Raw genomic sequence first — 12,918 nt, 5'->3', positions numbered from 1 at the left:
AGACAAGAGAAAAACACATAGCCTTCATAGAAAAATAACAAGTTTCTGAATCTGGTCAAATTGTTATTTATGTAAAAGGATCATAAAGCTATTTTTAGATATCAAAGACTCAGGGAGCAAAAACTCAGATTTCTTTAAGGAATTAAACTGCTCAAAGATACTTGACAAAATACCTAGAGATAATTCAAAATTAAAAAAAAAATGAGGGTATTTCAGTTTAAAAGGACTATGGAAACCAAAGCCAATGAAAATATAAAACTAGCCTTCAATGTTATTTTGATTTTGGTTTCAAAATGGCATAGAAAAATTATCTGTAAATGATAATTTGGAAGGTAAAAAAGAGGGCAATTCATAAAATTACAGTTAATAAAGAACCTTCACAAACCAAAGGCATACAATAAAAATGAAGAAAACCTCTATAAGGAGAAACTAATGAAAATAACTGACATGTATGAGATAAAAAATCAGAATCAACATCAGATTAAGAAAGCAAAAACGGGTGGGGATCCCTGGGTGGCTTAGTGGTTTAACGCCTGCCTTCGGCTCAGGGCGTGATCCTGGAGTCCTGGGATGGAGTCCCACGTCGGGTTCCCTGCATGGAGCCTGCTTCTCCCTCTGCCTATGTCTCTGCCTCTCTCTCTGTCTCTCATGAATAAATAAATAATCTTTAAAAAAAAAAAAAAGAAAGCAAAAATGGAAAACAACACACGGAGGCCTTGAATAGCATAAAAAGTAGTGATAAATGAACAGATCCCACATTAAAAAAAAAAAAAAAAAAACCTGAGAAGAGAGTGCACTTTCTTTTCAAGTGTTCTTGGCACACTTACAGAGGTTGACTAACCCACCAGAAGGACAAAAATCCCCCAAAGCAGAAGTTGTATCAACTAAATTCCCTAACCCCAAAAAATAAATGAAAAAGTTAAAAGGAAAGGTTTTATTAACAACAACAGCAAAAAAAAACCTCAACCACTCGGAAATTTTTAAAAATATTTTCTGATATATCCACCTAAAGAAATGACTTCATAAACAGAAAATGTTTTAAAAACAAATATATTTATCACATCTTTATTAAGACTAAGAAAAAAAATGAAAACCACCCAAATCTATGACAAGTGAGGGAATAATTAAGGCCTTGCTAACTGATCTTGGGCCAATTACTTAATCTCTCTAAACTTCTATTTCCTTATCTGTAAACTGGGGATAATTGCCTCCCTGGATGCGTTGTTGTAAAGATTAAATTAGATAATGCTTGTAAAGTATTTTAATCACTATACCTCCCATCAAGAGAATGTCCAACAAGTCTTCTCTATTAAGATTGTAATTATTTAAAATCATGTCTATGTTGAGTTTGCAATCATATGGAGAAGTGCTAATGTTACACTACCATGGGGCAAGTGCAGGATAGCAATCTAAAAAACATTGATGAAAACTATATAAAATAAGCAAATACATGCAAGTCAAATAGAATTGGGCCTCTTTGTTCTTTCACTCTAAGTACCATCTAAGCACAGTGACATAGCTAAAAGAAACATGAATGTGACTTTTAGAAAGCCAAGAAAAAACGTGGGTACTTAAGATTACAGAGGGATGTGATTACCATGACCTTTCAGGCATCTTGCAGCAAAACTCCTGACAGGGCTGACTATGGCTCTCTGCTTCTTTCACTTCTATCTCCATCATTATTCCCTTCCATCATCTAAGTGGATCTCCCGTGGACCCACCCTTTTTTACTTTCAAGGGGAGGGGCAGAATGGATGGATATTAATATGTGAATACTTAAGATTTAATAGTTGTGTCTCCGTTATCAAAAGGGAAGCTGTTCTTCCTGCAACAGCAATATATGTAAAGTAAACTGGAAGGAAGGACACTCAACAGATAACAGTGACTGTTGTTGGTAACAGGGCTATAACTTGTCATTTTTCCACTTTCCTTTAGTTTCCAAATTTTCAATGATGAAAATATATTACCTTTTAAAAAAATGAGATAAAAGTCATTGTCAGAAAACACACCCTTTTAAAGTATACAATTCTAGGATTTTTGTTATGCCTACAAAACTATACAACCCTGTCCACTATCTAATTCTGAAACACTTTCATCATCCCAGAAAGAAAACATTGTGCCCATTAGCAGCCGACCTGTTCTCTCCCTTCAGCTCTAGAAACCACTAATTCGCTGTCTCTATGAATTTGCCTAATCTGGACTTTTTTTTTTTTTTTTAAGATTTTATTCATCCATTTTGAGAGAGAAAGAGAGAGAGAGAGAGGGCATGAGTGTGTGTGTGAGTGTGTGTGTGTGTGGGGGGGGACAGAGGGAGAGGGAGAAAAGCAGGCTCCCCGCTGAGCAGGGAACCCGATATGGGGCTCGATTTCACACCCCAGGATCATGACCTGCGCTGAAGGCAGACTCTTAAACCAATGAACCACCCAGGCACCCCCGGATATTTTTTATAAGGGAAATCATACAATATGCAGCCTTTTGGGTCTGTCTTCTTCTATTGAGCACAATGCTTTCAAGTTCATTCATGTTACAGCATGTATTCGTGCTTCATTACTTTTTATGGATGAATAATATTCTTAAGCATATTCTTTAATTGGAGAGATATTTTGGCCTTTTAAAAAACTAATGAGTACATAAGTATAACCATTGATTGTGAATTCTAATAAGCCTACAGATACAAGCCAATAATAATAAATGATTTTTTATGATGTATGAACTGTTCTTTAAAATCATATATTTATAAAGCTTGTGATGCTGTTAAACTTGTTTTTTTCTGACCCAAGGTCTCAACTAAAAAAAACAAAACAAAACAAAAAAAAAAAACCCATAGGAATCTAAATGATAATCTAGCCGAATATCAGACAAAGAAATTTAACCATATAGAGACAGTGGTAGACACCCAAGACACCTATATATTTCAAAGAGAAGATGAAAAATTCTTGGCTTTTAAATTTTGAGTGTTCAGAGGAAATACTTATAGTAACAAAAGTGAGCAATTTTAAGAAATTCTTTGGAACCATATCATATGAAATATTCGATGATAATCAATTGTAGTTAAGATACTTTAAGCTTGGGTCAATATAGTATAATTTAGCTTTACATTCATTAAAAGAAAAAAGAAGTTCCAAATCTGTTTTTATGCATGCAGTATGTGTATTTGTATACCTGCAAATCACAAACATATAAATATTGATGCATGTTCAGTGCACAAATTTAATGTTATAATCTTTACTTGGAGAGGCAGATTCTACATATTTTTAGTTACAAGGGAAATAGCTTGATCAAAATCACTGCAGCTAGCTCTTATAAAGTTAAGGGTTCAGTGAAAAATCAAATTCTGTAAATGAATGACTTACCCAGGACATAAATTTGGAGCATTTCACAGAGGGTGCAGTGAGGTGGTAACCAGAAATGGGATGCTTCTGATATCCACTTCTTGATCTAAGCACTGCACACAGAGGTGCAGTGAGGTGGTAACCAGAAATGGGATGCTTCTGATATCCACTTCTTGATCTAAGTGCTGGTTATATAAGTATGTTCGGTTTTCACAAACTCATCAAACTGTATACTTGTGATCTGTATACAATTCTCCCTTATGTTATACTTAAATATATTTTTCCAAGGTTAAAAGAATTGAAACAACAGAAGATACTATGCATTGATTTTGGAGGGCCCATGTGTGAACCTCAGCATAAGGGCTGGATCAGGAAGCTTTGTCAAGAATTAATAATTAAATACTGGTTAAATCCTCAGAGACATGTCAAAGTTGTAAGTGCTCATTTGAGAAAGCTAATATCAAGTGTGTAGACTAGATATGCTTAAAAATCCATCCTAATGAAGAAAAGTCTCTGTAGTGTTCTGTAGTCACTTGTTCATTGAAAGCATTCTCTAAAGATGTCACTGGGTCAGCTTCTGTAGTACCAGAGAGACCACTAGCTGTGAAACCTTCACATAGGATGACAATGAAGCAATTGCATTTAATCATTTAGGAGACTATAATATGCCAGTTAGGATTAGGTTATGCTCTGATTCAGACAAATGAAGAAAATTGTCTCCCCTACTCCCCCAGGATTTCTTAGTAAAATTAGACCATAAATACAAAAGTGTTGGTGGACAAAAAAACACTCTTTAAAATCTTATATTTTATTGGAGGTTTCTGGCTGACATTAATGCATAGATTCCAGCTAATAATTTCAGGACATGTTCCTATAGCCTCCAACTCTAGGTAAGAGTTATTACATGAAAGATTGTACATTTTTAAAAAGCAGAATGAGAAACTGTTTGTGGGAGTGGAAAAATTACTATACCATTATTCTGTAGTGCACCTGACACTCAAAAGACTTTAAAATGTCCATAACTTTCATCCAATTATAAGACTTTATTCCTAGATAAATAATTAGGGTATACAAAAAGATTCCATTAAAGGAATGTTATCATATCACTATTTGTGGAAACAAGATATTGGGAACAATTTTTGAAATCCAGCCACACAGTGGTTAAAAAAACCCCACAACACTAAAGGTCCACAAAATAGGACAGTATACAGCCAACAAAAAATGTGTTATAAGTATATTTTTTGTCATATGCTCATGATAAACATTTAAATGAAAAAGGATCACATAATAATATACAGAATAACATCATTCCTTAAAAATTATTTACCTAAATACATACTGCAACATTTGGGATAAAGAAACATTAAAATATTAATGCCAATTAGGATTATGAATTGATTTAAATTTTTCTCCTTTTTTTCCTATCTTATATATTTCATCTTTTCTATAATAACGAAGGGATTTTATAACAAAAAAATTTACAAAAAAGTGAGGATGGGGGATAGGAAAACCAGGGACTAGAATATTTGTGTGCAAATACATTCTTCCTTCATTATGTGGAATTAATACCTCCTCTCTGCATACCTTGAGAGCTTTATGTGAAGTGCCTTTCAGTGCCTGCTGCTCCTGGAACCTTTCTTTAAATACTGAGCAGCCATCTCACTCATCAACAATATCATCCTGCAGCTCCTGGTCATTCAGCTCCCTTGACTGAAATCAAAGGAACTAACATCTCAATAGACCCAAATGTACACACACAGAACTATACAGCCACTCAGCCTAGAACAATGTAGCAAGAATACACCTGCTGATCCCCAGGTATAGGAACAAGCCAAAGGGAAAACCTTCTCTAATCTTTCCAGATCAAGTCATCAGACTTTGAGAGATTTCAGTTCTCTTTCAGATGAGAGTTGCTGGTCTACTTCAAATAAATGGATTTTTAAAAATATTAGAATCTGAAATATTCAAAGGGTTCACTGTTGATTTTTGTTTGATATACACAAAAGGAAACAATTCCCCTTCTTTGAAGCCTCTTTCCAGGAGCCTTAATGATCAGCTGCCAAATTTAGCCTTGGCTGCATCTCCACTGTATCTATTATTCCTCTGTGCTATTGATGTGAGGCCAAATCTCATCCCTATTTAGAGTGCACAAGAGCCGGTGTCTTGATGAAAGGGGGAGTTGGTGAACGTAAATTGAAAAGAGCCCGGAGAACATACTGTAATGAATGGAAACACACAGCTTCATGGCTTATGGTCCTAAAATTACATTCACACAAAAGAATCAATAGCCTTGGTCATATTATATGAGAAATAAGAGAGGAGGGGGAGCTGTAGAGAAGGCAATCAAGAGATCAGATGCTTATTAAAATTATTGGGGGGATTTGTTTAGTTTTGCTTTAGGTACTGCTGCCTGTACAATAATATTCTTTTTTTTTTTTTAAAAAAGGTTTAATTATTTTTTTTAGTAATCTCCACACCCAACATGGGGCTCAAACCCATGATCCCGAGATCAAGAGTCACACACTCTTCCGACTGAGCCAGCCAGGTGTCTCAAGAATATTCCTGACAGCACTATTCATAATAGCAAACAGCTGGAAACAACCCCCCAGCAGTAGGACGGATAAATAAATAATAAATTGAGCTCCAGGATACTACACAGACTATAACAAAATGGATGAACTCCTGCTACATACATTATGAATAAACCTCGCAAACATAATATTGAGGAGAAGAAGCCAGACACTAAAGAGATTTTGTTTACGTAAACGTTCAAAAGCAGGCACAATGAGTCCATCGTATTAGAAGCCAAGCTAGTGGTTACCTGGGTTGGGAAATGACTGGATAGGGATTTAAAAAGAGTTTCCGGGCGCTGGTGATTTTCTGTTTCTGTGCGCAGGTGCTGCTTATGTGTGTCTGTTCAGTTTGTGAAAATTCTTTTAAGTTATATACTTCTGATTTTTGTATTTTTCTTTAATAAGACACATGTCAATAAAAATGTTTTAAATTCAGATTCCTAGGCCCTAACAAAAATCTACTGACTGTAGATTATGGTTTTCCTGGGGGTATTCCGATGCAAAGGTTGAGAATCACTCAACTGGATGATCTATATCTAGCGGTGTGCTGGAGCCAGCCCCCACTAGCTCATGAGAACTAGTTGTTAAATTTTCAGGATTTTTGCAAGCCTGTTAAAGCATAATGTATGGAGCTGTCAAGTCACTATGTTGTACACCTAAAATTAATGTAACATTTTGTGTCACTGTACTTCAATAAAAAATAAATAAACATAAATAAAATAGGGTCAGTATTAAAAACTAAATTATATAAAGTTTCAATTACATAAATTATACTAAAGACAAAGGTACTACTGAATACTCAATCTCATCTTTTTCTAATTATTTTATTGCATTTCACTGTTACCTACATTTTGAGGTTACTGATCTCAATTTTGTTTGTATGGTGGAAATAGTATGCAGCAGTGGGCTACTGGGCCATCTCTCCCCAGCTTCACAATCAGTCACAACAATAACTTGAAACTGGCCATGGTGGGAGTCTTTACACCACAGAAACTGGCAAGCAGTACAATTCAGGGCTTGCTTTGTTGCTTGTCTTGATTTAAGAAAATGATTAAAAAATGTTAACAATGCAGATTAATCTTAAAAGTGTATTACATGTGCAGCTATTACATTGTCAATAGAAACTTTAAGGAACTATCTTTACACTATTTAGAAGCTATTATCTCGTGCAGCAGAGAAGAGTCTATCTTTGATAAATGAGTAGAGTTCCGACATGTCTTTGTTATTAAACTTTTATCTTGCTCATTAACATAAGGCAAAACATCAACCAACATTTATATGGGAATTACATCCCTTCATCAATTGTACTGCAGATAGGTTATGGATAAAACAGTTCAGCAAAACCCAACAAGCATTCTGTAAAACCCAACTGGCTTTATGGAATTTACAATAAAGAGTATTGTGTATTTTTTTATTATTTGCAAAGTGTGTGCTACATACATTCTTTATGTCAGTAAAATTTATAATCGACTTATGTATGCACATAAATGCATTTTTCCCCCCCAGAGAACAGGTTGATTTACTAGCACACTGCCGTGTACATCCCTTCCATGTTTAAGATTCCATGATTGTCTATTATGATTTAAGAAACAAGCAAACAAAATAAGGTGGGAGTCTAACAGTCTGTGAGGCATGAGTTCCAGCATAGGCTATAGTAACACCTACACTTTAGACCTTCACTACTCAAAATATGGTCCTCAGACCAGCAGTTTTGGCATTGATGGGTAGCTTGTGAGAAGCGCATTGTCTCAGGTCCCACCTGAATCAGAATCTGCATTTTATCAAGATGCCCCAGTGATCCGTATGCACACCGAAGTCTGAGGAGCATTGCCTTAATAATAAACTCCTCGATATGAACTGAAATTTATATAACCAATCTAAGACTAGCAGTCAGGCTAGGGGCAATCTAGCAACTGGTCATCTCGAAGCAGCTAGCACCAGTTTGGCCACTTCACAGCATAGGAGACAACACATAACTGCCAGCCCTAAACCCAAAGAAAAGGATATACATCTTGCAATTTACCCTCGTCAAACACTCAGAGGGAAAGACTATGTCACCAGGAAAATAAAGGCCATCCTGGGCCACTTGGGATTATAAGTCTTTTAAAAAGGGGGAGAAAGTACAAGTAAGAAAAACCACCACAGTGGCTTTCCTCCATGTATGTGACGAATAGGATGTGCTGCCAAAGACTTGGTTCCAAAAATCTGAAGCAGGGCAGTGAGTGCCACATGACACAGCGTGGCAGCTGGGGAGAGGAGTGTGATGAAACACTTCCCAGAGATGTAATTTAGGCCAGGGTAGTTATCAAGCGCTGAGGGTGAAAGGGGAAATTGTAGTGCTTATGTTTTTCCTATCGATAGATCCGTCAGCAACACACGACGAAAAGACAGGGCCAGAGCACAGACAGTACTTAATGCTTGAGTTAACTGAAATGACGGCAGGCAAGTCTCACGTATTTTGAAATTAAAAGCAAGAATGTTCTACTGGCAATAATATTCTCTGGAAGTATTTCTTAGTTACTTGGCTGAAAATATAGTAGTTGCTCTGAGATGCAAGGGTCTACCTGGAGAGCATGTCCGATACTTCAACAGTGTCTGGAAGGAAATGGGAGCCACAAATCTCCAAGAGGAGCCTGGTGTTACTTTTGTGGCAGATACTGAGGCAATTAAAATTATTCGAGTACATTGTGGCAACCCTAGAGCGCAAGGAAAAAAAAATGTCATTGTGACTGGGCCACTGGTACCCCAAGAGACCACTGGGCATGTTTTTTACCCAGGAAAAAAAGGTTACTCTAACAACCCCTTACAATATCAGAATTCAAACAGCTCTAGTTCATTTAAGGGGAAAAAAATGATAACATTTTCCTTTGAAATACTAGGAAGGCTAAGAGGAGAACTATCCCTTACTAAGTACCTACTATATGCGGTACATGTATGATTTCATAACATCTGTCTGCACAATTCTCTAAAAGACGTGATATGGTCCTTACTTTATAGGTTAGAAAAAAATGAGGTCCAAGAAGTATTTCCCTGTCACAGAGTTAGTGAGAAACCAGAGCTCCACAGACAAATGGAAAAGCTCCATACTTAATTAAGACAGATGGTTCACGGAGACAGGGTGGAAGGGATGCGAGTGGGGCTGCTTTAAGTCAGCAGGAAGACTGCTCTGCATCCACGTCAATGCAGAGAAGTGAGCTTTTTCTCGGTGCTCACTGTATCTTTACACTGTTGGAATCCTCTTATCTCCCATTTCTGGATGTATCTTAGGTTTCTGATGGATTTCATACTTGATAGTTGTAATTTTGGCTACGTGGGAGGGTTTGGAAGACTTGGCACTTTTCAGGCAATGCTTTATATTAGAATCAAGTCCTGCGCTGGGACTTGGGAACCTGGGTTCACTTCCAGCTGTGTCAGTTACTAACTAGGAGAGTGGGTAAACTAGATCACTTCTCTGGGAGGCAGTTTTTTTCACTTACATGAGGTCGTCTTACGTATCTCTGAGGACCTTTCTGGATCCATGATTCCACACTCTATGACTCAACTGCTTAAGATTTGACTTCAGTCAAAATATATTAGAAATGACCTGGAGAGTTAACAAATTTGTACAGACAAGTCTGCTACGTGGTTCAAGTTAGATTAAAAATAAATAAACAAACAAAAAACAAAACGAAAAACCCTCAGTAAGAATAATCATTTGACTCCTGCACTCTACCATCTGCAAAAGTAAGCTGGAATGAAATGGTTTAAAGTGTTTCTCTCCCCTACCCCCAGGAGTTCATTTAAAGCCAAATATGTATTCAAGTTCTTGGGCAGACCTGGGTGCGAATCTCTTTCTAACTCCTGTTACCTCTTTGACCTTAACATATCTGAGTTCCATTTTTTGCTCCCATAGAATTGGAATGGATAATGATAATTAGTTGAAATGCAGTAAAATGCCTGGCATCTAGTAGGAGCATAATAATCGCTGGTTATTATTCTTCCAGTGCTCATTAGGGGCTTGGACTATGGTTGAGTAACAATTCAAAGGAACCTTATTCACAGAGGGATGGAGCCTGAGATGGTAACCTCATTAGCACTGGGAACTTGGCATTAACCTGTGTCTATGCAATGAATAAACACAGGTGCAGAGTGGAGAAACGTAATTATTTCTTCTGGACCTACTGGCATCTCTTTCTTTATAAAACTTCCTAATTCACCCCTTAGTGGATAAAACCCTACCAGAGATATGATAATGTGCTTGATGGGACAGCTGGAGGGAACATTTGGAGATAGAAGTGTCCTAGGACATCTGGAAACAGTGGCTGCTATACCCAGTTCATTTCAGTTTTTTTATTTGCCTATTTCCCAATTTCTGCCATGTGCACAGGGAACACAGGATTTCAGGAAGAGTGGTGATGACTTTGTTTATAAACTAAAAAAAAAAAAAAACAAACTTGTGATGCTGACATATAATTAAACAGTGTATACACATCCTGTCCATTGAGTGACTGCCTCTTGGCCTCCCCTGCCCACCTCTAACACAACAAAAGCCACTTCTTCTGACTTCATTTTCTTTCCTTCTTCCAGTTTTGTTTTGGTGTTGTGAGGTTTGTGGGGAGCCTGAGTGGAGTAAAGAAGATGAACACAAAAACCAAATTCAGATTACCTGTACTCTTTAAACCCTATTACATGAAGCCAGAGTGAGGCCTGCAAATAATGAGACTCAACTGCCTGTTTTCTAAAAGAACAGCAATAGAAAAGATTTTTAAAAATTCTGCTGTTTTCTATAGGCAAACTTCCTGAGCGAAAAACAATGAAATTTCAAGTGTTTCCACCCATGTTTCGAGATAGGTCAAGCACATTAATTAACCAAAGCCTTCTGAAGTTCAATACAGCAAACGGATGATTGCTAATTAAATTATTATTAGGGATAACATGCTAATTATAAGGTCTTGTTAACATATGACTCACAGTATAATTTTACTTTTTATTTATTTATTTTTAGATTTTTTTTTTTTTAAGTAAATTCTATGCCCAACATAGGGCTCGAATTAAGGGCCCCGAGATCAATAGTCATATGCTCTACTGACTGGGCCAGCCAGGTGCCCCTAATTTTACTTTTTCAATAATTACAGGTTTAGAGTTGCTATACTGATATTTTTATGACATAGCACTGGCACAGCTAACCAAATATCAGTTGACGGTGAGGTCTTAACCTGCAATGGGATCTTCTCAGTGTTCTTAAGCTCTATTCTGTAATGATACACTATGTAACAACTTGTACAGGACAAACCTGTTGTAGGACAGCTTATAGCAACCCCTTAAATGCTTAAAAGTATCTCTTAGCTAAGTAACCTTTTAGGGCTATTAGCTGAGTTGGGGATATCAGTACATTTTTTTTTAAAGATGATAAATTAAGGTTTTCTTTACTAATCTGTTCCCCATTTCATTTTCATATTACTCCTTTATATAATACCCCCTAAGAAGGATTGACAAACGTTAGAAATTATTCTACAAAAGGTAGGCAAGATGGGAAGAGAAGGCCGTCAGGGTGGGTAAAAACTGAAAATGTCCTGCTTAACTTTACTGGTCATTTTCAGGACTTTGGTTGGGATTTATCTATTATGCATCTAAATCTATCTACATGGCACATTTTAGACAAATTAAAATTCCAAAAGGAATTGAGTACTTTTAAAGTATCATGCTAAGTAGTAATGTTCTCAAAGATGCTGTCCAGATTCAAACAGCTCACAATTTTGTTACAATGCTTTCTGAAGCAATAACACCTTTGAGCTTTGAGATACTGTAATTTAGCAGTTCTAGATGACTGCATAATCTCTCTCTGTTGGGTTGAAATTCTACCTTCTGTATTTTCCTAAACTCTCACTCATTTGTCATCTATCCAGACAAAATATGTGCTTGAAATTTCTATGCATAGACGGAGTTGCAAAGTAATCCCATGGAGTGGAAAATGCAGAACTTCTTGTAAACCATACCATTGACCTTCCAATTCAGCCTTTTGACATGTATGATCTTGATTTATCCTTTAATTTTTCATACATGAATGTTTAATATCTTGCCTTTTAAGTCTTTCTGTAAGATCTTAGGATGGGAGATCCCCTCATAAAAACTTTCTTAAATCTTAGACAGTGTTATGCCAGAAAGTACACATGAAAGCTTATTATCACACCGCTTTATTTAAGAGAAGGGTATTTATTCTTTGCAACAGTTGGGCCATTTCAGTGTTATTAGATGAGCTGTAATTACCAAGTTATCTTATGCAAGTCACTTAACCTTTCCTGGCCTCAATTTCCCTACTAGAGAAGAATTTTTCAACTAGAAAGTCTAGGTTTTAGTGTAAGACAGAATTTTTTTTTTTAAATCCTATTTCTTCCATTTCCTAAAAGTAGGAATTGAATATATTATCTAACCTTTCTGAATTTCTAACTCTTCACAAGTCTTTTGGGGATCAAGAGAGTAGTTAAACTCCACAGGGTTTTTTTTTCTTTTCTTTTCTTTTCCAGATGCACAATGAGAACATAAATGTAAAGAATGCAACACATTTTCCCAACTTTGATTCATGCTAAAATATATGTGCTATTATTATATCAAGTTTCTTCCAGCTCTAGAGTGCCAAGATTAGGATAGAAGTAAAATCTTAATTATCAGGCACCCAGATCCTCAGCATCCTCAGTGATTCTGGCATCCCTTTGATCCCCACACCCCTCAAAAAGTCATAAAGCACAAACTGATTCAAGGTCCATTTTAGTACCATTTTACTCACAGAGTAAAGAAAATAATTTTATTAATCATTGAACTTGTGATGTTCATAACTGAGTCCATGAAAAGACGGTAAAGACAAATTGTTTTAAGACAAATGACTGGGTAATCTGTTCTGAAATCCATGTTCAGAATTAGATACAAGGTGTCATCAATCGGTCATAGGTTTGCACAGAGACACTGACCTGGCTTTCTGGAAGTGAAGAACAGAACACCCTGCTCACAGCTGGACTTACCTACATAAAAAAAGAGAA

General features: G+C 36.4%; 1 protein-coding gene across 12 annotated transcripts in view; it reads right to left on the bottom strand.

Moving 5' to 3' along the window:
• RHOBTB1 (Rho related BTB domain containing 1) overlaps positions 1-12,918 on the bottom strand; it is a 118,063-nt gene that overhangs the window by 49,323 nt on the left and 55,822 nt on the right. For 8 of the 12 annotated variants that reach the window (XM_055308867.1, XM_055308865.1, XM_055308872.1 and 5 more), the window contains one exon: positions 12,850-12,900. The exons of the other annotated variants lie outside the window; for them this stretch is intronic. The gene's annotated coding sequence lies outside the window, so the exon portion shown is untranslated. The remainder of the gene's footprint in view (positions 1-12,849; positions 12,901-12,918) is intronic. 12 annotated transcript variants of the gene reach the window in all.

This window comes from Nyctereutes procyonoides, unplaced genomic scaffold (assembly GCF_905146905.1).
Source record: "Nyctereutes procyonoides isolate TBG_1078 unplaced genomic scaffold, NYPRO_anot_genome, whole genome shotgun sequence".
In the NCBI taxonomy this organism is placed as follows: Eukaryota; Metazoa; Chordata; class Mammalia; order Carnivora; family Canidae; genus Nyctereutes; species Nyctereutes procyonoides.
Note: the sequence above shows the minus strand (reverse complement) of the source record. Positions and strands in the feature narration are given on the sequence as shown.